Source organism: Lynx rufus, unplaced genomic scaffold, assembly GCF_022079265.1.
Source record: "Lynx rufus isolate CCGP_SWC_20201006 ecotype Redwood Valley unplaced genomic scaffold, mLynRuf1.p SCAF_5, whole genome shotgun sequence".
Taxonomy (NCBI): domain Eukaryota; kingdom Metazoa; phylum Chordata; class Mammalia; order Carnivora; family Felidae; genus Lynx; species Lynx rufus.
Window position 1 is genome coordinate 38,647,598 of NW_025814867.1, and position 25,261 is coordinate 38,672,858.

General features: G+C 39.1%; 1 protein-coding gene across 2 annotated transcripts in view; it reads right to left on the bottom strand.

Moving 5' to 3' along the window:
• SLC9A9 (solute carrier family 9 member A9) overlaps positions 1-25,261 on the bottom strand; it is a 571,642-nt gene that overhangs the window by 297,617 nt on the left and 248,764 nt on the right. The gene's annotated exons all lie outside the window — the stretch shown is intronic.

Sequence of the window (25,261 nt, forward strand, 5' to 3'; positions counted from 1 at the left end):
GCATTAAAATGAACAGACATGCTAGAACCACTTTTGGGGAGACAAATAAAGTAGTATTTCAGGATTTTTTTTACAGTTTTTATTTTAATTATGAGGTCTTTAAAACTAATCAGGAAAATCAAGAGTTTTGCAATAGGTACTGTTAGGGATTTTGTAGCAGTATAGAAAGCAAAAAGTACACTAGACATGCTGACTTGAGATTAGATTGGATTTTACAGAGATGTAACTGACGCTTTATGGTTTGGATGATTAGAACATGTTAACTTTCTGATTTGACTTTTTGTATCTAGAGACTAGCTAAGTGGGGGTGGGGGGTGGGAGGTGTGTGGGGAGGGTGGAATGGATTCCATTTCTTCTACACGAAGATGTGTGGCTTAAAAAAGGTAGTTTTAAATGTTCTTACTTTTTTCCCTGGACGTCTTTAAAGCATTAAAGTAGGCCAAACACTTCTACTTTGATCATGTAATTGGATAAGGAAGATGAATGTGGATCTCAAATGGAACCCTGAAATGTATGCAAGAAAAGGATTGCCTTTGATGTGTTTTCTTTTTGTAAAGTGTTGTGCTTTGCAGGAAAAAAAAATGGAAAAGCAAACCCATATTAAGGTCCTTTGTATCTGACAGTCTAGAGAATGGGTGTAAAACCCCATGACCATTATGAAACTTGGTGGCCAATGCTGCAAAGCTTGATGTGTGGGTTGACATTCACCATATTTCTTCATTCCAATGAAGGAACAATAGTGATGAGAAAACATTCTATTTGCATTCTGCCCTTTCAACAAAGAGCTTTGCATAGTAATACAGTTGTGTAAATAATTCTGTTAATTCCTGGGGCTACCAATAGACCTGGTCCATAAACAGGTACCTCTTCACCCTCATCTCCAGCTCTGAACTCCTAAAAGTCTTTGTCTGTCCTTATGCTTCCTAACCTTGGAGCACCATCATCACATCTTTTGGCCATATCCTGTGCCATTATTTATGTAATGTTTTTCTTTAAATCAACTCATTTTTATTCACATGCAAGAGCATTTATTAAAGAATGTTTATGAAGTCATAGGTTTGATGTGCTAATTTTATCTCTTCTTACTATATACGAGATTATGTAACTATTACATTTGATAAAAAGTTCACCTTTGTGTCATCTAAAATCATCTGGGTAACCCCACTGTTCTCAGTCTGCATTTTGGGAGACATTATCTTCCGGGGCCCTGATGCTCCACCCAGTACAGGCAAATTTCATATACTTCCTTGTGATGTTTGATTTAACTTAAAGGTAAAGGCTAACTCCCCTTGACTTATGAAGACTTGTATGTTGAATTTGCTGCCCCTAAAGCTCCACAGGATATATACATTGGGTACCTACTAAATGCCAGGTGGTGTATTAGGTACAGGGTGTCAGGGGACAGGCAGGAAAGGGCATAGAGAAGAGAAGCAGAATTTGAGTCAAAAAACATTTTATTGAAGATATACAAGGCATATATATGGAGGCGGAGAGGCTAAGATATAGATGACCTTAGCTCTAGTCATGGTGCTAAGTGTGATTTTGTGAGAGACACACAACATTTAATGGTGCAGATGAGGCAAGAGTCACTATTTCATATTAGAGGAGACGGCATTTGATCAAGGAAGCAAGTCAACAGACAGTGATGGGAAGAGGGCACTTGAGGCCAAAGAAAAAGTGTAAGCAAAGGCAGGAAGGCAGATGAGATGAGGGCATTTCAAAGCAGAACCGTATAGTTATGGCTGGAACACAGGGACCATGTACGTGGGCACCTACGGAGAGGGACAGATAGATAGATGGTGTCACTCAGCTTTAAATTTCATGTTAAAATATACAAAAGCCCTCACGTTTACATAACATTTTGTCCCCCTTATGCCTTAATTACAACTTCATCTGATCCTATAGCATTCCTGCCAAGTAAACATGGCAGATATTGTTATCCCTCCTTTTCTTTCTTTTCTTCTTTTTTTTATAAAGCAAAGAAACTAAGTCAGAGAAATTAAGACCATAGAGCTATTGTGTTCAAAATGTAGATTTTTTTTGTTTCTCCCTTAAAAAAGTGATTTTGGGAGGAAAACATGAACTCACATCAGTATAGTTGAATGAGTGCTGCACTGAGTATAAATACAGTAGAAGTTCAAGTACTAGAACCTTTAATTTCATCCCTGTATGGAACATGGGCAGCCCTTTCCTATATGCAAGGACAGAGCAGAGTGCACTGTATGGGACAATAGTACCCTCTTCCCCATCTAATTAGATGACAAGACTCGGGGCTTCTCATGGGAATCTGCTTTCAGGCTTGGCTCCTGGACCTAAGCTTTGCTGGGCCTGGCCTGGATCTTTTTCCTCTTTCTATGCACAGGACACAGACTGGTGCCTGGCACATGGCAGGCCAAAAAAAGGCTAACAGAATAAAGGTAGGATGATTGGAAAGTAGAAAGGAAAGAAAGAAGAAATACAGGAAAGAAGCAGGTTTACAGAAGCTAGTCTTGAAATGAATCATCATCTATGAGATTTGTTTTTATTAAGCAATGACTTTATATAGTTACATTGCGGGTACTTTTAGATTCATTAACCCAAACTGAAGATGACACTTGAGACTCTTAATAAGGGTCTGACCCTTATTGGCTATATGGTTTGGGGCAAGTTATTTCATCATGCTCAGACTCAGTTTCAAAGTCTGTATAATGGAAATTTAATTATATTATCTCCCAGAAATGCATGAAGATATGAGGTACATTTAAATCCTGTATATTTATCTTGTTGATTGCAGGGCCATTCACTGGGTGCTGATTATGTTCATGAGAAATAAACACTCAATGAATGTTGACTATCATCATCACCATCATCATCATCATTCTGCCAAGAACTTCCACAAGCCTGACAATGACAGAGAAGAGAGTGCTGTGGCTGAACCTGGCCTCAGCTCCTACTGCAGGGAGATGGGGTGAGGCTCCCCTCCCGGCATGCTGGGCTTCCAGGTTGTTGCAAGGAACTAGGCACTTTTACATGGGAATAGACAGGTCTCTGGGGGGAAGAAATGGCAGTAGAAGTGAGGCTAAGAAACTGTCATGTTTGTTGCACAGCTTTTCATTCCATGGATCCAAAATGAAGGGAGCATCCTCAGCAGTCTGGGCAGGGATCTGTCTCAGGATAAGAACAGGCGAGGAAACTGAGCTTGAGTTGGGTCACCCCTAGGTAAGTGGCACTGCTAGTGGATTCCTAGTAGATATTCTGCAGGCCCTCTGGCTTCTGGTGAGGAGTGATGTAAAGAAAAGTCAGGGAGGATGCATCTCTCTTGACTGCCAGGATTTTAGGAAGCTGTTCCCCCAGGCTCTAAATCCTGGTGAAGGAGGCATCTCTTTGGGCTCTGGTTTTCAGCTGCAACACTAAGCCTATGGATTGTAGAGCAACAGCTGCAGAAGGTGCATTCTGGAAACAAACAAGGGTTTGGGTAGTATATTCCAACTTCCACCCAAGAGAGGAAGAAATACCATGTTCCAGCAGTTTCAGCCCTTTGGACTTAAAAAGAAAACCATTTCCTCCCCCATACTGAGGGGGCTGCTTGGACAATTCGCCAATGCAAATATTGGAATGGAGAGAGGAGGAGAAGAGGAATTAGACTTTCTGTTAACCTGTGTGTGCTTGTTCTCTGGGGGCACTACTCTGAAGAGGCACTGTTTATAGCACAAGCTGGTGAAGATAGATCTACAATCCCCACATTTCTGGAAAGAATATTGAAGTTAGATGAAACCAATATCCTTGAAAATGATATGAGCAGAAACACATAGTGGTGTTTAAATATTCATCTCATAAATTGGAAATAAGTCCAGGTTATTGATTCATTCTGTTCAGGAACAGATTATTCAGCAAAAACTAGTTTGATGATAGTATATTGTATCCGTTCTCAGAAATAAATGTGTGCAGCATCTTTTATTCACAAATTTTTGAAATGGATGAGATATCCTAAATTCCTTTGATGAAAGCAACATGAATAAGGATCATGTTGCTCACTGTATCATTTAAGATTCACAGAGAGGATCACAACTCCAACGACCCATTTTTTTCCCCCATCTTTATGATGTTTCTTCAGGGAACTCACCTGGCAGCTTAGGTAGTGTTAAGAGCATAGAAACTGAATCTGGCATTTGGGTTCAAGTCTCAGCTCTACCACTTACTGCATGTGTGACCTTGAGCAAGTAACTTAAATTACATGCACCTCAGTTTCCTATAAAATGAGGATGATAATAGTAGTAACTATCACGCAAGTTGCTACAAGAATTCAATGAATTAATGTTTATAAGGCACTTGCTATGGTACCTGGATCACAGGAAGAACTGGACAAGTATTTCTTAAGTAAATCTTACTTCTTCAAATAACCCATTCCTCCTCCTGCTCCTCCTCCTTCCTTTCTCTCTCTTTTTCTCTCTTTTGAACTGAGAGTTTGCTTTACTTCTAAAAAAAAGTATCTCAAATTAGGTGTCCAATTAGCACTTCAACTGAAACAGAACTGAGATGTCATCACATGTCTCTCTTACACTCTGACTCACTGGTCCCTGGTCTAGGATCTCTGGGTGTCAGGGATCATTTGATCTTAGAAATTGTTTTTTGTGGAATGGTGTATGATATGTATGCTCAATAAATGCTAGTGATGAAGAAGAAGAAGGAGAGAGCAAAAAGTAAGAAGAAAAGGAGAAAGAAGAGAAGAAGGTACTACAATTATGCTGGAAGTGAAAATGATAAAATGTAGGGAAAGTAATCTATAAATGGTACCACCATCACTACCACCAGTGCTATCCCCTCTGTGACTCTGGTCTCCTTACCATTCTGGATCCTATTGAATCCTCTCTCTCTTGATCACCTGGTTTCTAATACTGTCCACTTTGTTAATTTTCACTGCTACTGCAAAAATATTTTGCCTCACATTGGCTTGCTTAAACTACTCAACAATGCCAAGCTCCTGGGCAGTTATTCTTTCATTATGATACTGTCCTCTGACTGGCCCTCCCAGCTCCCACAGTCTACTCATGGTCCTGGGTGCCTGACGGGGAAAACCTACTTCTCCTAGCCCTAAGTCTAGTCTATTAACATGAGATCAATGTCACTCAAAGACCTTCAAAAGTAAAATATTAAAAAAACACATTGTATCCCTGCCAGAATTTTTATGAACATAATCATTAAAGGAAAAAATGAGAAAATCATTGCTATACCCAAAGATATACAAAGGACTTACCATTTTCTCTGAAAAATCTTTAATCCCTAACAAAAATATTTCTAACTGCTGACACTAGTTTATTATAGAGTTCCTGATTGGTTGGGATACATATATCTATGTGTGTGCACACAGACACACACACACACACACACACACACACACACACACACGAAGTGGTTTATTATTTTTTTTCTATTATTTATTCCAACTGTACTATATCAAATCCTTCTTTGTGTGGGTATGTAGTTCCATTAATGATGCCTTAGCCAAATTCCACTATTCAGTTTGTTTTAGTTATTAAGACTTGGTACAGTCTAGCTTAAAACCTAAATTGTCAAAGCAGTATTCTTCTCCTCCCTACAGAATGTTCTACAGCAGCAAGCAAGATGACTTGGAAGCAAGGAGAGGCAGAAGAGGTGTTCCTCCAATTCTCTTCTAGGCACCAATGTTCCCTGCTGTTGGAGGCACAGAGGAGGGATGGGGAGCCAAACTTGTTCCTGCTTGATCCCTCTCTTAGAGGCCTCTGCTGACATGGTAGCAACTCCATTTTGCTGAGAATCCCCTCACAGGCACCACTTGATCCTCCATCTGTCCTTCCAGCTATGTACATTCCCAGCCCTTTTCTATGGCTTGGATCAGGGACCATTTGGACAGCTTGGTGCCTCTCACCTTTCGTTTGACCTCCAATCCCCTTTAGTGGGCCATGGACCGCTGTGCCAAGTGGGCTCACCTTGCCCACTCCCTAAACACCCCAAACCAGGGAGCCTTCAGGTCCTGCTGACACGGACTGTTCATGCTAACTCCTTTTAGAAATCTCTAGGTCAGTCCCCATGTTTTTGTGTACTCCCATTCCATGAAACCATATCCAAGAAACCCCTTTCTTTGTTCTATTTTGAGAGAGCCTTAGACCTTTTGCAGTTTTCTCCAATGGGGAATGAGTTGGCAAGGCCTCTTCTTGCAGGTAGCCTCAATCTATTGGATGATTCCTTCCAGTGGAGGCCCTTCCACTTGACTTAGGATGGAGGAAGCACCCCCATGGACAGAGCTAACAGCTTCACATCTCAGACACTGCAGTCTCTCCAAGGATGACCCCATCCTTCCCTAACCCTTCATACACCAATTTGAAGCAAAGGAGATGGTGGGGAGGTTGAAGGAAATGAGACTGATTCTGTTGCCAATTAAACGAGTTGGGAGGCCTGTGGCCTTAACTGCTGGGGAGAGCTGCTGTTTTTTTTAGTATGGAGCCATTTATTAGCTTTTGTTTTCATCTTTGCTCCCTAAATGCAATTTGGAAAACAGGAAAAGGCCCACAGGAGGATAAAGTTGTGACCTTTATGTCAGGGTGCACCTAGTTTCTTTTCTCACTATCTATAGTTGCTTTTGTCATTCTGCTCTTAAAGATTCAGGTTAAGGAGAAACACAACATAGAGGGGCAATGAAAATTTGTAAAAGCTCCTCTGTTTAGTTGGCCCTAAGTGTCACAGGTAAGAAACAAAGTAGAAGAAAAACTAATTACAGTGCTATGTTGTGGTTAAATTTTTTGTCCTTAAAAAAAAAAGAAACAAGTGGATCCTTATCTATTATTTATCTTTTAATAACTGTACCAACCTGCCCTTTCTCAAGAAGTTGCTTAATTATGAATAAGGAATTGATTTTTATGGGGCCAAGAATTGTGTGTACACATTGGAATTCATTCTGGCATCTGCCTGCCCATTATTCTGGCTTATGTTTTGCCAAAGGCCAATGAAGCTCTGTCAAGAGGGCCTGCTGTAAAACATAATGACTTCAGGAATTGGGGGCATTCCAGGCACCCTGGGAGGTTAGAAGAGCTGCCTGTTAATAATAAGAGGCTCTAGCCAGAAGTTTGCTGAGCTTGAGTTAGAACCACTGGGTTTCACCTTCCCAAGGGCCAACAACCCTGTAGGGTGGAGAGCCATATTTGCCGAGGGCACATTAATAACTCTTTCAGCTTCTGGAGGCCATTTAGTTAATGACTGTTTCCTGAGAATCCAAATTCATACCAAGGTGTGATTTTCCAAATCCTTGACAAATATCATTTTGCCATTTTGACATCTGGCACAAAAGAAAAAGATGAGGGGAATTCTGTGGGAAGTATGAGTTAATGTGTCATAGCTGCCCCCAGAATAATACAGTCTCAAGCTATATCAACTGATTCATTCCATCCATAAATATTTATTAATCACTTACTTTGTGCAGATATTGTTCTAGGCACTAAAGATCTAGCAGGGAACACAACAAAGCTTCTGACCTCATGTTTCTTACATTCTAGTGGAGAAAACAACATAAAAAGTAGCTAAGCAGATAAACATATGATTTAATGACAGAGGCTGAAGAGCAAAATAAAGTAGCATGAGAGGATGGGATAGAGTGATAGGGAAACTGCTTTAGTTAGGGTGGTAAGGAAAGACTTTTCTGAGAAAGATTATTAAGTGGAGCCCTGAATAAAAAGAAGTGGAGAGAGAGACCTTTCTAAGTCCCTGAAGCAGAGCTTGCTCGGTGGGTCTGAGTTGCCACAAGGAGGCCATGTGGCTGGAAGGAAATGAGTGAGGGGAGAGTGGTGGGAGACCAGGCTGGAGATGGGGCTGGGGCCAGGCCTTGTGAAAACTTTCAGGCCATTTTTAGGTCTTAGCATAGTCTTCTAGGGATTAAAGGGCAGCCACTGGAGGGCTTGGGGTCAGAGAGAGCTACAGTATGGAATATTTCAGATGAAGGCTATGTCAATATCAGAAGAAGTTGGTCCCATTGTACTCCTCAATGGCTGGAGCACACCAGGTCTCTCTTCATCAGTCCAGATGCTGCCATCATCTGAATGAGACCCAAAAAACCACAGCAGACCACAGGAGAAGGAGTAAGGTGGTGAAGAGGAAGATGGAAGGAAGGAGAAGAGCTTAAAGGATAGATGAATTTAGTAGCAACAGCTTCAGTGAACATCTGAAATGTGGTCATGCAGAGGAAGGACTGGACTCATTCTTTGGGTTTCAAGAGGCAAGATACAGTCCAAAAGTAAAAATGTCAAAGGGAGAAAGATTTTAGCTTTATATTCTATTCCCAAATTTCCTAATTCTTATATCTGATGCAAAAGGAAATGGGCTCTATAAAAGGAGAGTGAGTTCTCTGTTGCAGATACTTAAACACAGAATGGAAGAGTTACTTGTAGGGTGGTATGGAGCAAAATTCATGCACTAGATGTGGGATAATGTGGCCTCTAGGAACCTCTCACCCCCAGAGTTATTGATTCACTATCTATTTTCAAGCTTCTTCCAGGAATACTAGGAGAGGGATGTAGGGTGCTTGGCTTTCTGTGCTAACCCCAATCCCGCCGTTGGAAATGGCTGAGCACTGTACTGCAACAGGGATGCAGTGAAGGCACCAATGATTTAGGATGGAGCTGGGTTGATAATGACATCAAGAACAGTTACAAATTTCAACATGGAATAAAGCCTTTGACAGATTCCTAAGTGGCTCTGCTCCATTAAGTTCCAACTTTAAGGTGACAAAGAGAGCCCTGAGTTTAAAATTGGTTAAAAGGGAAGAAGAGTTAAAGGAGGTTTGTTATGAATTATGTGTGCATTTTCTTTGAAAGGAGATCTTAAATTACTTTGTAATTTAGTCTGAAAAGTCTTGTCAGAATTGAATTATTAGTCTGTGGGCTTTGAGAAATTTTCTCTTACACCTAATATTGAGAGGAAAGTGAATTTGAGATAGTCTTTAAGATAAAAGTAACTTGCAAATACTCTTCTTTTATTTTGTTTTCTTTCTTCCTTTTATGAGGCAGAAACAGGAGTTTGAATCCCACTACTGTGAGCCTATTTAAAAAAGAGAGAGAGGGACTAATTCTTACCATCTAATGGGAATTTCAACACTTTCTCCTACTTTTCACTTCCTTTAATCCTCACTAATGAAATCTTAGCTCCAAAGAGTACTCTGGTATGTGAAACTTTTAGTCATAATAGATATTAAAAGATATAGAAAAGTAGGTTAATAGCCACTAAAGATGGAAATCTAGTTAAAATTAAAATATAATCATTAACAGGTTGAAGCAGGACCAAGTATTAATCCCCAAGGTTGAAATGGAGAAGGGGGTCAGGTGCTTCAACATTTATTCAGCACTCAAAATACTATTTCTTGTACTCATACCATGGATCATTCAGCATGGATCAAGCACTATGGTAAGCATTTTTATAAACATTATCCCATTCAGCCATCACAGGACCCCCTGAAGTAGGTGCCATTGTGATTTCCATTTTACAGATGAGGAAATTATGGCTTAGAGAGATTAAGTAACTTCATATATTTCACCTCATTCAATCCTTCCAACAATCTAATGAAGAACGCATTGCATTTTAGAGATAAACAGACTCAGGGAAGGTAAATCATTTGCCCACAGCAACTTACTAGTAAATCGAACAGGAGGTATTTAACTCAGATCTCACCAACTGAAAGCCTGTGTACAATGCAGACTAGAAAGAGGTAGCATCGGGATCTGGCACCTGAGTGTGATCACAGATAAATAACTCAACAAATGCTTCACCTTCATAGGAACGAAGAAAAGACCACTCTGGGAGTTTAAGGTTTTAGGGCATCTAGTTGTGATTTGTAAGAAAAAGCGTTGCATTAGTTAATATATCCATCTCAATATGAGAGTTTTGCTGACAACCTAGTGTTGCTTATAGGCCAGAATTTCCTCATGGAGACCTCTTTTCCATATTGAATTGTTTTAATATCTTGGCGTTCATACCAACATCAACCCACGTTGTTCATTCTATGTGGCTGTTCAGCCTGTGCTTCCACATGGTGATTTCTATCTCTTTATGGTAATTACTTATCTGTGTCTCAGGATCCTCATCTGAAAAATGGTGATGATAACAATTATGCCTCCTACTTAGAGTACTTAGAGTAGGGATTAGCTGTATCAACATGTGTACAGTGCTCCTCCCTGGGACACAGAAAGTACTCCATAAATGTTAGCTGTTATTGTTGTTACTGTTATTTGTATGGATATTATTGGAATGATCGCTATATCTTTCACCATTTGCTCAAAAGAAATCAACAAAAACTGAGCTCTATTTCTAAGAATATGGAGGCATTTAGGAATTCCAATTAATGTGTCAGAATATTATAAGAATCTTCTGGGGGTGAAATGAGCAGTATGTTTAGAGTTAGATCAAATACTGAATTCATCTTTTTCTTAATGAGGCCTGTAGAGCAGAAGGCTACTGGGATAGTATCAAACAAGGAGATGCATATAAATTGTTAACAATACCTAAGCACAAAAGATCCACGGTTGTCTTGCAAATCCAATGGAGCTGAACTTAGCAGCTTTGCCAGAGAAGGGGACACAAAGGTAAACATACCACAGAAATCCTGTTGCTTTACCTAAGGCAAAAAATGTTCGTGAACAGAGGGTGTCTAATGAAGTTGTGTGGGATTGCTGATTAGCAACAATCAAGGAAAAATCATGAAACCAATGGAGTTTGCTTTTATGGAGATCACCAATTCACAGCTCACCACATGCTACATAGAGATAAAGAAGAATCTAAAAACAGGCATTTGCTTGCATTGGGGCCTGCAATGTTTCAGACATGCTGTGTGCTGAGGACAGAGATGAGTGGCTGAATGAAATGGTAGTTTCCTCTGGCTGGTCAAAGGACTTTTCATAGACAATGGGCTGCCTTCCTAATGTAAATGCCTTTCATTCCCATATTAGACAAATCACACTCTCATTATAAGAGATTCCTGAGACAGCCTGAGTTTTACCTGATGACAAGCAAGTTCCTGGAAAATATCTGCACTGATCAGCTCATTCCCCCAGACCCTTTCCCTACTCTTCCATTTATTAACAATTAAGTGAGTATCTGGGCCCCAAATCACAAATTAATTTAATTAAGAATCTGCATCCATCTTTTTAGAGTTAAAGATAATTTCGCTTGAGTTCAAGGTTATCTTTGGGGGCAAAGCACACAGTTATCTTCTTAAGTTAATGTATTTTACCAAGATAGTTGCCTCACTGCCACAGATTTCAATTTTGTGCTTGAAGCATGGGACTTACAGACCAACAAATTATACCAAACAGAGTTTTGCTCCTACATGATGTTTTTATATTACATTATATGTGTCTAGCAGTTGTTATCAAGTGGATATTGTAGAATGCTTAAGTTTCACAGAAGAGTCATCTCTGATAGTAGGTCTTGAAGACACAACTTCATCTGGGATAAAAATGTGGACTTTGAGGTATATTTGAATCTCAAGCCAATACATCTTGTAAGAATTACGAGATTCCTCACTCAAGCAATTAATAGGCCTTTCCTACCCCATGCAGTAAAGACAGTTACTAAGATATGGAGGCAGAAGCCAAGTACAAAGATGAACACTTCATTTACTAAGGCCATTGCTGAGCTTTGGAGGAGTACAAGCTACCACTGGGTGCCAGGAGCTAGAGCCCTGGGCCATGAAGCAGTAGAGAATGGATTTTGCACATCTAGGCAGGCAGTAGCTCAGAGGCTGGGGGAACATGCAAGTTGGATGTCTCAGTTGGGGACTGGGGTGGAAGGAGGTCAGTGGAAGGCTTTACATCATTTTGGTTAGCAAACCAAAATGAGTACGTAAATAACCAGTGAGGGGGCCAGGAAATCAATGATTCAAGGAGTCCAGGGATGGATGTGAACCCAACATAAATCTAAACATGCACGTTTCTGGGAAGGGGATTCCTTAACTTTCATCACCTTTTCCGTCTAGTTCATGACCTCAAAAAGATTAAAAACCATTGAAGCATGGGTACAAGTATACTGATAATAGAACAAGGAGGGAGTGGTTAAAAGCTGAGGCAAACAGTGATCTGCAGAAGGTGAGACAAGAGGTAGAATCAGATAACCACTGCAAGGCACAGGAAACAGGAGCATCTTGGTAATGGAGGAAAACTTGTGCCTAAGTCATGACCTTTTTTCACACACATCCTGCTGGGGCAGGGATTGTATGTGGCTGATCTGGGAGGGCAGACAAGGTACACAGGAACATAAGTGAATAGTGACAGGTTAGAAAGAGTGGCAATTCCTGACATTTAAGTATATCTGGATAGAAAGTTGAGGTTTTGAGAGTTATATTTGCACAGAAGTAAATGACAGAGTTAGGAAGTATATAGCAGGTAACACCATGAAGCATACATTAACGTGTGGCCTGGGTCAATCCTACTCTCTATACATGGTTTAGCTTATGTCAACTCTATTGATACAACACATCCAAAGACCCATGTCAAGACTTATTATCATCACCACTATTGGACTTGGCTTTCTGTAGGCCAACCAGAACATGTGAGACACAGCAGCTCCCAGGCTTGATTCATTGTGCCCATGACGTGATATTCAAAGGATCTTGTCTTTGTTTATACGTTATGAGGAAAAATAGGCTGATGCTCCCCCCGAAATTTGGAGGGAAATGTCCCTTGAGTGTTACATTATGAAATAAATAGCACAATGGTAATATCATTAGGGATGCAGACGTCTATTTCTAAAATGGGTTAAAACTAGTGAATTTTTCCTATAATTTGTGAGGGAAGAAGCAGGTGGCCAGGGTGGGTCTGAAGGAGAATAGAATTATTCTTCTATCCATTTAATGGGTATGCTACTAACTAGTGTTGAACTTTACTTCTTGGGACTAAGGTTATACAGAGATTGCAAACTCTTTGAGAGACAGGGCAGAATTCAATGATTGTACCACACTGTCTCCTCTGGATTAAGTATATTAATTAGATTTTTATTCAAACGTATTACCACCTTCTTGGTAAATTCCAGTTTTTAAAAAATGCCTCAGGGCCATTGTTAGAAAGTATCCAAATGAAAACAGAGGTGAGCCAGTGATAGGAGAATGCCATTTAGTTGAAAATAATAAAGGATTGTGGCTGCTTTCATATTCATTAACTGTGCATGCGTATGTGTGTGTGTGCATGTGTGTGTGTGTGTGTGTGTGTGTGTGTGTGAGTGAGTGAAAGAGCGAGAGAGAAGCTCCACAAAAAAATCTTATGCTGAGAAATAGCAAAATCCCTGTTTTTGTGTGTGAAAAGTCTGCTTTAGCACTTAATGCTAATGAAACTTTATCAGGAGGAGGTCAGTGCACAATTAGAGATTATAGCACTGTAAATTCTTATGAAATGTGATGGAGAAGGCCTAGGTAACTTCATCACAGGAAAAGTATGATAATCCCTGCAAGCCTAATGCCAGCATTTGGGGTCTATAATGAAATGGAAGGGTAGGAAAACCGGACAAGTGCTTCTGCCATTTTGCCTACTGACTTGGAATTGCATGACAATTCTTGGCTCTGAGACCGAACAGTCTGTGTAGGTGGCAGTGGAAAGGAAGGAGGGCATTGGTTCTGTTAAATTATTTACACTGAAAATGTTCAGGCTTTAAAATTCTGGGTTAAAAAAAAAAAAGAACTTAAGCTGTAAGTTACCAAAATGATGAGATAGAGAAAAAATGATTTCTGGCTTTCAAACCATAATAGAATTAACTAGTAAGATATAAAAAGACAGTTTGTTGGTAAATTGAGTGATCAGTCTGTGCAATGCCAGCTTAATTTTAGAGTCTTAAATACTGAATTTGGAGAGCCTGTATGGTCTGTTTCTGCAATATGTTCCATGTTAAAATTCTCTTGGACTTTGTGCTTTCTACATTGCAATGTTAATAGCTGCCAGTTATTGAGGGTCTCTTGTAAGGCAAACATGCATTTTGTATATACTATTTGTAATCTTCACAATAATCCCATAGGAGACATAACAGTATCTATGTATTACAAGGAAGAATTGAGGAGATTGAGGAAGGTTAAGCTATGTGACCAAAGTCATGTGGTGAGTAAGTGGTAGGACTGGCATTAGAACCCAGTTCCAAGCCTTCTATGTTGCCCTCTCCCTCTCTGCTACCAATAAACTGTATGTTGGCAAGTTCGTGTATCAACAAAAGGTTAGTTATATGTGGTGGTTTCAATGGGTAAGTGCTTTCTTTAGGTAGTCTCTACTGGTTAGGTCTTTAAATTATCTACTTTAACTTGTATCTGTGTATTTCCTTAGTTCTTTCTTCATGTATTTATTTAATAGTAAACCAGAAAAAAAAAAAACTGGCCCCAAGAGCTACTGAAACTGAAATAGAATAGGGTTGCTCTACTCCAGACTTTCCCCTAGGCTTAACAAAATGTTTATGTTTGAAAGGTAGGATGTTTTGTTTGTGATCTGGCAAGAAGTCACATATCTGTTCTTGGCTGCTACTAAATTTTACAAATGATTAAAACATTATTTTTCTATCACAGTGGAATGTATTACCAAATGGAGACTCCTCTTGGGGCAACATGATGGAAACCTACACCACAAAAGCAAACTTGGAGACATCTGGACTGGATGTCACCAAGAAATGAGAGCCTCAATAAGTTCTCTCTGAGCTTATTTGTTCTTCAAAATACACAAGGGTTTGGGGCAGTAGTCCCTTGAGATGTAGGCATACCAACAAAAGTTTAAAATGGAGCTGGTAGACCTGATGGTTCTTACAAATCCAAGATCCTCCCCAAAGAACCATATTCCTTCGGCTTCAGAGGTGGTTCAGCAAAAATGGAAACATTTTTTAAATGAGAAATTAATTATACTGAGATGCATCCTATACCAGATGATGATCTCTTCTCTACCAACGACTCTTATCAAACATCTGCCTAAGGCTACCATAGCCAGGAAAAGGTACTACTGACTTCTTCTGAAGAGACTGATTATCTCCTTTCTTCATTGCTGCATTCTTTTAGAAGCTTCCCTTCCTGCGTCAGAATTTAAATCAGCACATCCTTCATTCTTGCCTAGTTTAGTGAGAATAAAATTGTTAGAATTACTTTCCTTTTGAGTCTCTCAACTAAGATGCAATGCCATACCATGAATAAATTGAATATGGTGGTGTGGCTAACATGTAGAAATGAGAGAGATAGGGGTGCCTGGGTGGCTCAGTCAGTTAAGCATCTGACTTTGGCTCAGGTCATGATCTCATGGTTCATGGGTTCAGACCCAGCATTTGGCTCTGTGCTGACAGCTCAGAGCCTGGAGCCTGCTTTGGATTCTATATCTTCCTCTCTCTCTGCCCCTCCTCTGCTGACTTTCTCTGTCTCTCAAAAATGAATAAACGTTAAAAAAATTTTTAAAAAAGAAAAAGAAATGAGAGAGAGAGAGACAGACAGACAGACAGACAGACACGTCTTATGAGCACTGAACTGAAACTCATACTTGCCCTGATTGCCAAGGCAAGCGACATGTGGAATAAATGTGGGCAATGAAGACTTCTCTGGAAAAATTCCATCAAGTGGTATTCTAATCCCAAATTCTGGCTTATTTGTGTGTAACAATTTCTCGGTTGGCTTAAATGGGAAACAAACCTGGAGGCAGAAAGGAGAGAGATGGGATATACTGCTCACTGTACAATAGATTCTAATATGCTACCTTGTCCTTTAGTAAAAGTAAAGCAATCCCTTGTGGCTGAGCTTAAAGGGAGAAGGTTTTTTGTTTTTTGTTTTTTCAGTCATTTTCTGGAATAGGATGAGATGGAGCCTTCTGCAATACCTTCACTGTAGCCCAGATCAAAAACTTTCTCCATGGGCTTCTCTGCTTCTTCTGAGTGATGGGAGGAGAACAAACCAGGGCACAAAATGGTTCAGCAAAGTTGGGATGAAATATAATTTAATTTCATATAATACATAAATATAATTTATAAATTAAATATATATATTTAATATATATATAATTTATAATTAAAGTACCTCATAGTTAGGTACTTCTTGTTGAGTTATCTGGCTGTTTCCATCAAGGACATGGTTTATGAGATCAATAAAATGATGTGACATCATGCTAAGGGAATATGAAAAACTCATTCAAAACTCAGCGTACAGAAACTCCCCAACAATGCATAAAGTTTTGAGCACATGTCACGGCAAAATCTTTCTTCGCTTGTCTTCGTGTTTACTTTCCTTCTTAAACCTCAGCAAAAAGAAAGTGCCAGAACTTTTAGCATGAGCTCATGAAAGACATGTTTAATCTCAGAACTGAGTTAAAAGGAAACTGAAGCTTACTCTTAAACTATTTCACACTTACTGACTGAGATAGAAGCCAATTTAGAGGTTCCTCAAAGCTCAGAGAAAGGTGTGGTGCTGAAAGAAGCAGAAGAAAAACGCAGCTTTGATGAATTCTAATCATAACTGTTATTGCTATGAAGCAATTCTATTCAGAGTGGCATATTGGGGGGTCTAAAAAATGAGTGCTGTCGTCCCTAGAATCCTAGTATTGAGAGCGAGTAACAAACAGTTGGATTTTAACTCAGGGGCCACAGATAAAAGGCTCCATTTCTGTCTATCAATTCCCTGAGCTTTCCAGTCCCCTAGGAAATTTCTTTTGAACATATTCTCATACCTTTTTTTTTTTTTTAATGGAAATGTTAGTGGGAAAAATCAACTTAATTGTAAGGGACACATTATTCTGAGAGCATAGCTTCCCTTACAAATATCAGCGTCACTTCCACTGCTCTGTAATAAGTGGCTGCAGCTGTTGCCATGGCAATTTTCATTTTTAAAAAACTGTATCCACACAAAGACAAGCAACGCAGCTGTTTCCATGAGGCATCATAAAACAACCCCAGATGTAATGACGCTTGTGCCTTTTGCCAGAATGAAGGGAACATGTCTGTAAATCCAAGCAGAACCAAAGATGGGGCTGTGGCTCTGCTCTGATAGGGTCTTCTTGGAGGGTCACTTAGAGCGGATGAGAGTTCAGCTTCTATCCATTTTTCTCAGGCAGATATTTAGCATCAGGTCATCACTGGTTATGCTGTTTACATAACTTGCTCCAATAGCTGTCTTTGAAAAAGACACCCTCATCCCCTAAATCTCCACATGCTACCCCAGAACATTCCAGAAGCAAGCTCTACTGACAGCACTAGCCCAGGACTTGTTTATCTGAAGTTCCATGCCCCCCTACCTACATGCTATGAAAATGCTACCAGAAAGTCAACACAGCATGTTTAAAATCATTTTCCATTTTCCTGTTAGGAAGGTGGGCTGCCTGCTGTTGTCCTAGCTCCTCAATAGGGAAGGCATTTGGTTTTCTCTGTGTGGGGTCCTGTAGGCACCAATAATACAAAGACAAAAAGATACCTGTGGAGCTGCCATTTCTTGAACAATGGAATTCTCTTAGGGAGCAGGAATCTTTTGTTTGTTTTGTTTTTTTGTTTTCAGGGTCTTGATTTGCTTGGCAACTCTGATGCTGAAAATTATGTGAGGAGAACTCACAGCTTCAAAATGTTGGTGGCCTCAATCCTTTATTTTGAACAAGATTCAAACTAGCTACCCTCCCATTGACCTGGGGCGATAGTTCTTGCTGTCACACAGGTGCAGTGGGACTGTGACAGCAGATTAAGTTGGAAAAGAAAGTCTAGGATGTGCTTCATGGGGAAAGGTTTGAAAAGAAATTATATTCCCTGTCATTCTTCCTCCCCAGCTCATATTACTATTTAACTCTCAAAAAAACATAATTATGTTTCTGGATTTCTCTACAGTTTATTAAACAGTCAGTTCCAGCTCTTTTGCTGTTATTATGAGCATTGAAATATGAACAGTATAAATCACCAAATTCCCAGGAATCTAATAATAAAAGGACTTTACTTGGAAGGCATAAGTGGTTCTTTTATTCCACGAGGAGGGCCTTTGTTTGCAAAGAAATATGGCTGTTCTTAACATTTGAGTAATCAGCAATCTTTGTGGTGGTTGTTGCTATTAAAGGTAAGGTTGAGATGTGACCTACAAATAATCCTCAGGAAACTGTGGACTTCATGAGCTAAACAACGGCCTGGCCTGTGTTTGATCCTAACTTGCCACGGACACTCTCTGTGACCCAGCAAAATACGACTTCTCTCCCTCATGCTATTGCAATGCAAATGGCACCACAGGAGAAACAAAGAATCCAAATTCCTTCACAGTGCCTTAGGTGTTAAAATGTCATACATAATAAAGTATATGATGAAATGGAAATAATTAAAAGAAACAAACACCTTATGGATCCCTCCATAAGAAATCAGTGTATCAAAATATTTCACCTGTCTCTTGTCATCTCTCAAAGTAAGAAATCAATCAATGGTTCTTCCCATATTTTTTTTTAAACTCAGAAACCAAAGGAAATATGGAGGATGATGTCGCTCGTCTGAGGTCACACAGCTAATCAATAACTGTTCTATTATTTTCTGGCCTCTTCCCTACCAGCCCATTGTTGCTTCCAGATATTCTGTTATCCTGAAAGGCAGCAAAAACTGCGAAATTCCCTCTGGGTGGACTATAAGTGTGTGAAAAATATTCACGAGTAGTACTCAATAATTTATCAGATTTAAATATTAACACGGCTAGGTCAATCCTTAAAGCTAATAACTCTATTATTTTTTTAATATTAATGATGTACAAAGATTAGTGACATTCTTGTTCCTCCAATGGGTTTGATATCACCCTCCTGAAACCCAACTCACAGTAATCAGAAAAAGTGATCAGTATGAAAACACCCGTGTTGGTCAGCAACCATGGCTAAGGAAAGAATTGGGAAATTCTCTCCTTAGAGAGGAGCTAAGATAATGAAATATAGGAGATACAGATTGTTAAAAAGACCATAAAGCTGAAATATTTTCTCCACAAATGCTTTAAACTATTTCAAATCCTCTTTTTCACTGTGCCCCAAGGCTGAGAGGAGAGACCCACTGGGCTGCCTGCCTCTCTCCTTCTTGGCAGGGCTTGCTAAAGATCAGAAAACAATGTGGGAAGGAAGCTCTGTGTGATTTATTTTAACTGATCATAAGAAAGTGGCAAAAGAGAATGTAAGCAGAAATGCTGCAAGTGTATTTAAGCACACATTTCATTTCCCTTAAACACAGGAAGCTGAGGGGGGAAACAGTCTGAATAATGACAGTAGGGGAGTTATTTTTCCAAAATATCTTCTCTTACTCTTAAATATAGAGAACAAACTGAGGGTTGATGGGGTGTGGGGGAGAGGGGAAAGTGGGTAATGGGCATTAAGGAGGGCACTTATTGGGATGAGCACTGGGCGTTGTATGGAAGCCAGTTTGACAATAAATTATATTAAAAGAAATATCTTCTCTTTGATGAAATTCCGATATGATTACTTCTGTTAGGATTCATATTTATTCATTCAATGACTATTTACCGAGTACCTATTAAGTATCTAGCACTACTATAGATTCTGGGGATATCTAGGTGAATATGGGAGGTGGAAAGGCAGAGACAGTCAACAGATACGTAAACCAACAATCAGTCTTTTGAGATGGGGAATGAGCTGTGATCCTCCCCACACAAAGATTTAAAATAATTTAGATTTAAAAATTAGAAAGTGACTTCATAGACAATATCTGAGTTTCATCATATTCTAATGAAATAAATTTTGTGGTGAGCTCCATTTTGTAGATTTGGGAACTGAATTTCAGCAAAGTTAAGTGATTTGGCCAAATCCATCTCAACAGTAAACAGGGGAGCCAGGATTTAAATTCAGGACATCTTTCTTCAAAATCTCTGCTCTTCACCATATCATATCGCCTTCATAGATTGTTTTTAAAATGTGTGTACCTATGTAGAGTTTCCAGATCCAGCATTAAACAATTCTCTAGATTCACGTTATTTAACCCTTCCACCCTTACTGCTAATTTATAGTACTGCAGAATTCAGATTTAACCACTGTGTTTGAATTTCACTGTGGAGAGGTAGGAGAGCTGGTGTTAGACCCTTTGGATCTGAAAGAGTTCTGTCACCCATGGAAGCAGCAATTTACTGGGCAAGTCACTCAATCTCTCTAAGTGTGGTAACTTCCATGGCTGCTATAAAGATTCAGTGGGTAAGTGGCAATGTAGAGCATACCCAACAGGATGGCCACATATGCAACCCTGAGGAATCACTACTTTGCCTCTGTTGTCCAACTGGTAAAGAAGGAACAAAAATAATGTTAGTTTATCTTATTTATCTCTTAGAGTTGTCATAAGAACAGATGTGAGAAGACACTGTGAATGGTGAAGTAAAATTATTACTAAAAGAGTCCTCTAAAACAGATGCTTGATGGAAGACACATAGGTAGACTAGGCTTCTCATTTCACTCACAAAGAGAGCCCAGGTATTCTGCTGCAATTTGGGGTCATTGCCATGGTGTCAGCAGACCTTTAGCTAACAGATCAGGTGGTCCACTTCCTAGGTTCTTGTGCCCAGAGGCCTATGAAGCACACTGTTAGGGGGCTATTTATTGAGCCCATTTTGTAGCTGTTTTGTAGAACCACTCAAAAGGAAGGTCCAGTTCCATATATTTTAATAAGTGCCTATATCACATGGGATATGTCCATATGTTTACACAAGAATTCTGCTTCCTTTCAGACTCTTCTGGAGGAAACACCTTTGCCGGGCCCAAGACCCTCTCAGTCTTCCCTTCCCTGCATCCATGTTTTTCCCCCTTTCTGTGTCAGCTCTCCCTCACTACCCCAAGCCCATCCCTCCTCCAGTGCTCTGTGCCTGCCAAGCCCCCACCATCCCTCCCTGCCTTCACTCTGCCTTGACTAAGGCTGAAAGCCCTGCTGTTTTGCATTTTCAGTTTATGTGCCATAGTCTCCCCTTGTCCTCTTCCCTATTTGTTTTAAATTCTTAGGTAATGCCTTTCTTCAACTTTTAAAAACTTATTACTCCTACAGGTTTGATTTGTCATTAACACTATCATATAAAAAATTAACTTTGGGGTTGTATTACTTAATGTTTCAAAGCAGCCAACAGTCAGGGGAGAGAGGAGGTCTATTGGACCATTTTGCTTTGACAAATCTCTGGCTTGCTCACTATGGGACCAGCAGCACGTAGCCGGCCCACAGCCACCAGCCTCCTTCCTGTGCATGCTCCTGACCCAAGCTGGACACTCTGGCTCAGATCCAAGGACTCTAGGTCAACATGGCTCAAGATCTCAACAGTGAGATCTTAGCTAGAGTCCGCTCTTTCAGAAGTTCTGCCCAAGTGAGGAAAGGCAGCTGTATGAGGTCAGTTGCTCCAAACATTTACTAGAGGCCTATAAAGGGACTTAGTTAAATTTTAGCAATACTTTTACCCTCTAGAAATTCTTAATACTTAAATACATTACTTTACTTAATAGTAGTTTTGTGCTTCTTTTAATTAATAGTTCATTCATTTTTAATGTTCTAATATTTCCTTTTAAAAGGCTACAGGAAATACAGAAATGAGTGGGGTAATTCTGCATGTAGTCTAAGATGAGAGAGCCTAAAGTGTTTTTCCACGTTGAATATGATATCTTATGCTTAGCTCTGTGATACTGGGTAAATTACTTAATCCAACTGTACAATATAGATGATGGTAGTGTCTGACTTTCTCCAAAGGAGTCCCCCCAATATTGTAAGACTATTTCCTTCTTTCAGTTTTAGCTCTGTCCCTGAGGACCATGTAAAATGCAGTAACTACTAAAAGGCATTTGAAATGGCATTCCCCAGACTTGTGGCTGAGAATGCCTCTGACCACATGTGAGTGTAAAGGTTTTAAACACAAGAGCTTCTCTTCTATATTCTATGTGCAGAAATCTATTTAAGTCCTTGAGCACATTCAGATTTCTTTTGAGAAAAATGTTGACTTTATCCCTGCAGAGATGAGAAAAAAATATGCACATTAGGCCTGCACATTTTCACACTGTACCAAGTACATTTGTCTTCTGGGATTAGAAGTATATACACATCTGTCATTAATCAATAACATAAACATTGACTTCCAGCCATAGACATAAATGTTGAATAGTGTTCATGCAATACTGAAAAGTGCTCTCATGTCTGAGATTCAAGGAAGACCATCTAAAGTATATGAGTACCAAACAGTTTTCTGGTTACTATGGCAACAATCCTTTGAGATGGCCCCCAATGATCCCTGACACTTGCTATCTGCACCCATGTGTGGTCCCTCTTACACTGTACCAGCATTGGTATGTGTGACCAATAGAATGTAGTTGAAGTGATCGTATGTCACATCCAGGAGTAGATTTAAAAAGTCACTGTGGCTTCCATTTTGGTTGCTTTCTCATTCTCTCATATGCGCTATATCACGATTTTTCTCTTGGACTGCTCTCTCCAGAGTATGCCAAGTTACGCCCAGCCCTACAGAGCAGTCTGTGTGGCAGGGAAATAGAGCATTCTGCCAACAGCTATGTGAATGAGCTTCGAAGTGTATCCTTCAGTCCCAGTTGAGTTTTCAGAGACTGCAGAGCTGGCTAACAGATTGGCTGTAACTTCATGAGAGACCCTGCAGGACAACTCAGCCTAAATAGACCTTCAGAAACTGTGAGATACATGTTTGCCATATTAAACAGCAAAGTTTGAGGTAATTAGTTATACAGAAATATACAACTAATAGTTACTTAGGTTCTAACTTTGTTTCACATCAGATCATCAGTAAACAACTTTAAAGAACTATTATAGTAGCAGTTTTATTCAGCTATGGATTGTTGCTTTACTTTTAGCCTTTATAGAGGGTGGATTTTAGAAGACCAACTTGAAAAACACCTCTGTCTTTTATAAGACTAATCAAGGACATTGCCTAATATGCCACTCTATGCCCTATTTTTCATAGAGTTTAATAACAAAACTACACTGGTGAATGATATGTGTGCTATTTAACTGACTTAGAGAACTACATAAAACTTAAGTATTTCCCTTTCCACTTTGTTGCCAGGAGTCTCTGAATGAAATTTAGTGCTAATTAAGAACTTGATTTGTGCCAGATACCCATGTTCTTGTTTCTTTTAAGAGATGTCTTATCATCTTTTACATTTACTTATCCTTTTTGAAAATAAACATTCCTTAGCCCTATAAATTAACTCAAGTCCTTTGTGAAAATTAAGTTGAATTCAAAATATTTTAAGTTTGTTGAATGTTTGTTAGGTGATAAGCAGAGTGCTAGGATCTAGAAATGCAAAGATGAACAAGACAAGAGGTAGGGCTTCCTCTTAAGAAGGTCAAAAGCTAAATACATGAATGAATGAATGAATGAATGAGTAAATAATAAATAAATAAATAAATAAATAAATAAATAAATAGGTCAAAACCTAGTGATAAACAGTTATGTGAGGAATCAAGCATAAAACCAGGTGACAGCCATGCTCTTCACGGAGTGAATAAAGCAGGATGAAGGTGTCAGTGAGAGAAATAACTTCTGACTTGAGAGAGCAACCAGTACTGGCTCTGAGGAAGAAGAGGCTGACATTATGTCTCGGGGAGAATAAGAGTCATTTAGGACATTTAGGACATCTAGAAGTTTAGTATGGTTAAAGCAAGGAATGGAATGGAGGTAGAAGTGCATGGGGTACAAATCAAAAGCAATTAATGTGCTTCTGAGTATCTGGGAACACAATTTATATGGAAGAGATTGCAACATAATAAAGGCTATTTTTTCCACATTAGTATGGACCAAATTAATAAATAGCTAACCTACCAAGGAAAAATAAAGCTATTTAATAACAATTTACAGTACTCCCACTCAGCTGTGATACTGCTGAGTTCTTGTAGGACTAGAAAGAAGAAATAATTTAGAATTGGAAGCATGTCCAATTCTTCTTAATTACCCACAGATTCTGTCAAGTTTCCAACAAGGGGCCCCCTGGTTGAGACAAGAGTTAGAGAGAGTACTGGAGTCTCTGCTTCCAAAGAAACCCCTAAACCCCACAAAGATACAAATGCACCAATACAAAGCATAAATGAAAGCCTCTTTTCCTCTTGTCTAAACCACACCAGAAGCCATTATGTTCCTATTACTGCAGTTAATGTATATATTTCCTTTACAAGACCTTGGATTTCTCCCCAAAATAAATACGCTTCCATTGGAGCATATCAAAAAAAGCAGGATCAGAGTTCTGACTTTAATGAGTTAAAGGAGTGTCTACACACTAAAGCACTCAGCAGTGAGCTAGCTTAATTAGCCCTTTACACATTTATTAGGATCTAAATGGTGGTTTATTTGATGGCAATCCATGAACTCTTTAGCTTCTTTAGACCAGAAATTGCAAACTCAGGTGCTTGCCAGGCCATGCCTACAATGTAAAGGAACAAAGGAAAGTGGTGAGAACACTAACACTTGAGCCAGTGGCTATTAGTACTGGCACAGGGATGCAGGAAGAACTGTGTTTTCCTGGTTATTTTTGTTTGCTTGTTTGTTTTTAAGAGACACTAAAAACCTTAACTATTATGCATAATTAGCCAATTTTTAAATATTGGAAACTAACATAAAATATTTAAACATGGCATGGACAAAACAACAGATGGAATCTGGCTGGAGGACTACATGTTTATAACTTCAGCTTAAGACAATTATATTAGCAGATATTATCTTTGGCACATATTAAAGGAATTTAACAGAAACCACTTTTAGGACCTCTATTTGTTTTCAATAACCTCATGACATCACTGAGTGTTGACAGGAGTAGAGAGCAGTGTTAAGCAAGTTAAGTGTCTTCGGAAAGACATTAATAGGTTGTTCTAGCAACCAGTAGAACTAAACTAATGCAGAATTCCCTCCTGTATTAGTGTACATAAGTTTATATGTAAAATATAACAACATTTAAACACTTAGCTGAACTCAAAATAAAGAAATGGGAATCGCCAGGAGTAAGAAACAAAGTAAAACTCAAAGCAAGAATGATAAGCCCTATGTGATGTTTTTAAAAGAAAAAACTCACAGAAGATGAGTTTGTATGCTTTCTTTAGCTGAACTGAAGAACAATATAAACCAATCTCTCTCTTTTCATTAAAACCTTGTTTCACAAAAAATAAAAGTAAAAAAATATATATGCGTAATATAGAAATACCACGATGAGAGGAAGGCAGAAAAAAAAATTAAAGGAAAGAGCTACTACCATAAGAAATGAAAACAACTGCATAATTTAAAAAATTGAAAATGATTAATGATTATGATACCTTAAGAATAAATAAAATGATAATGATTAATGATATCTTA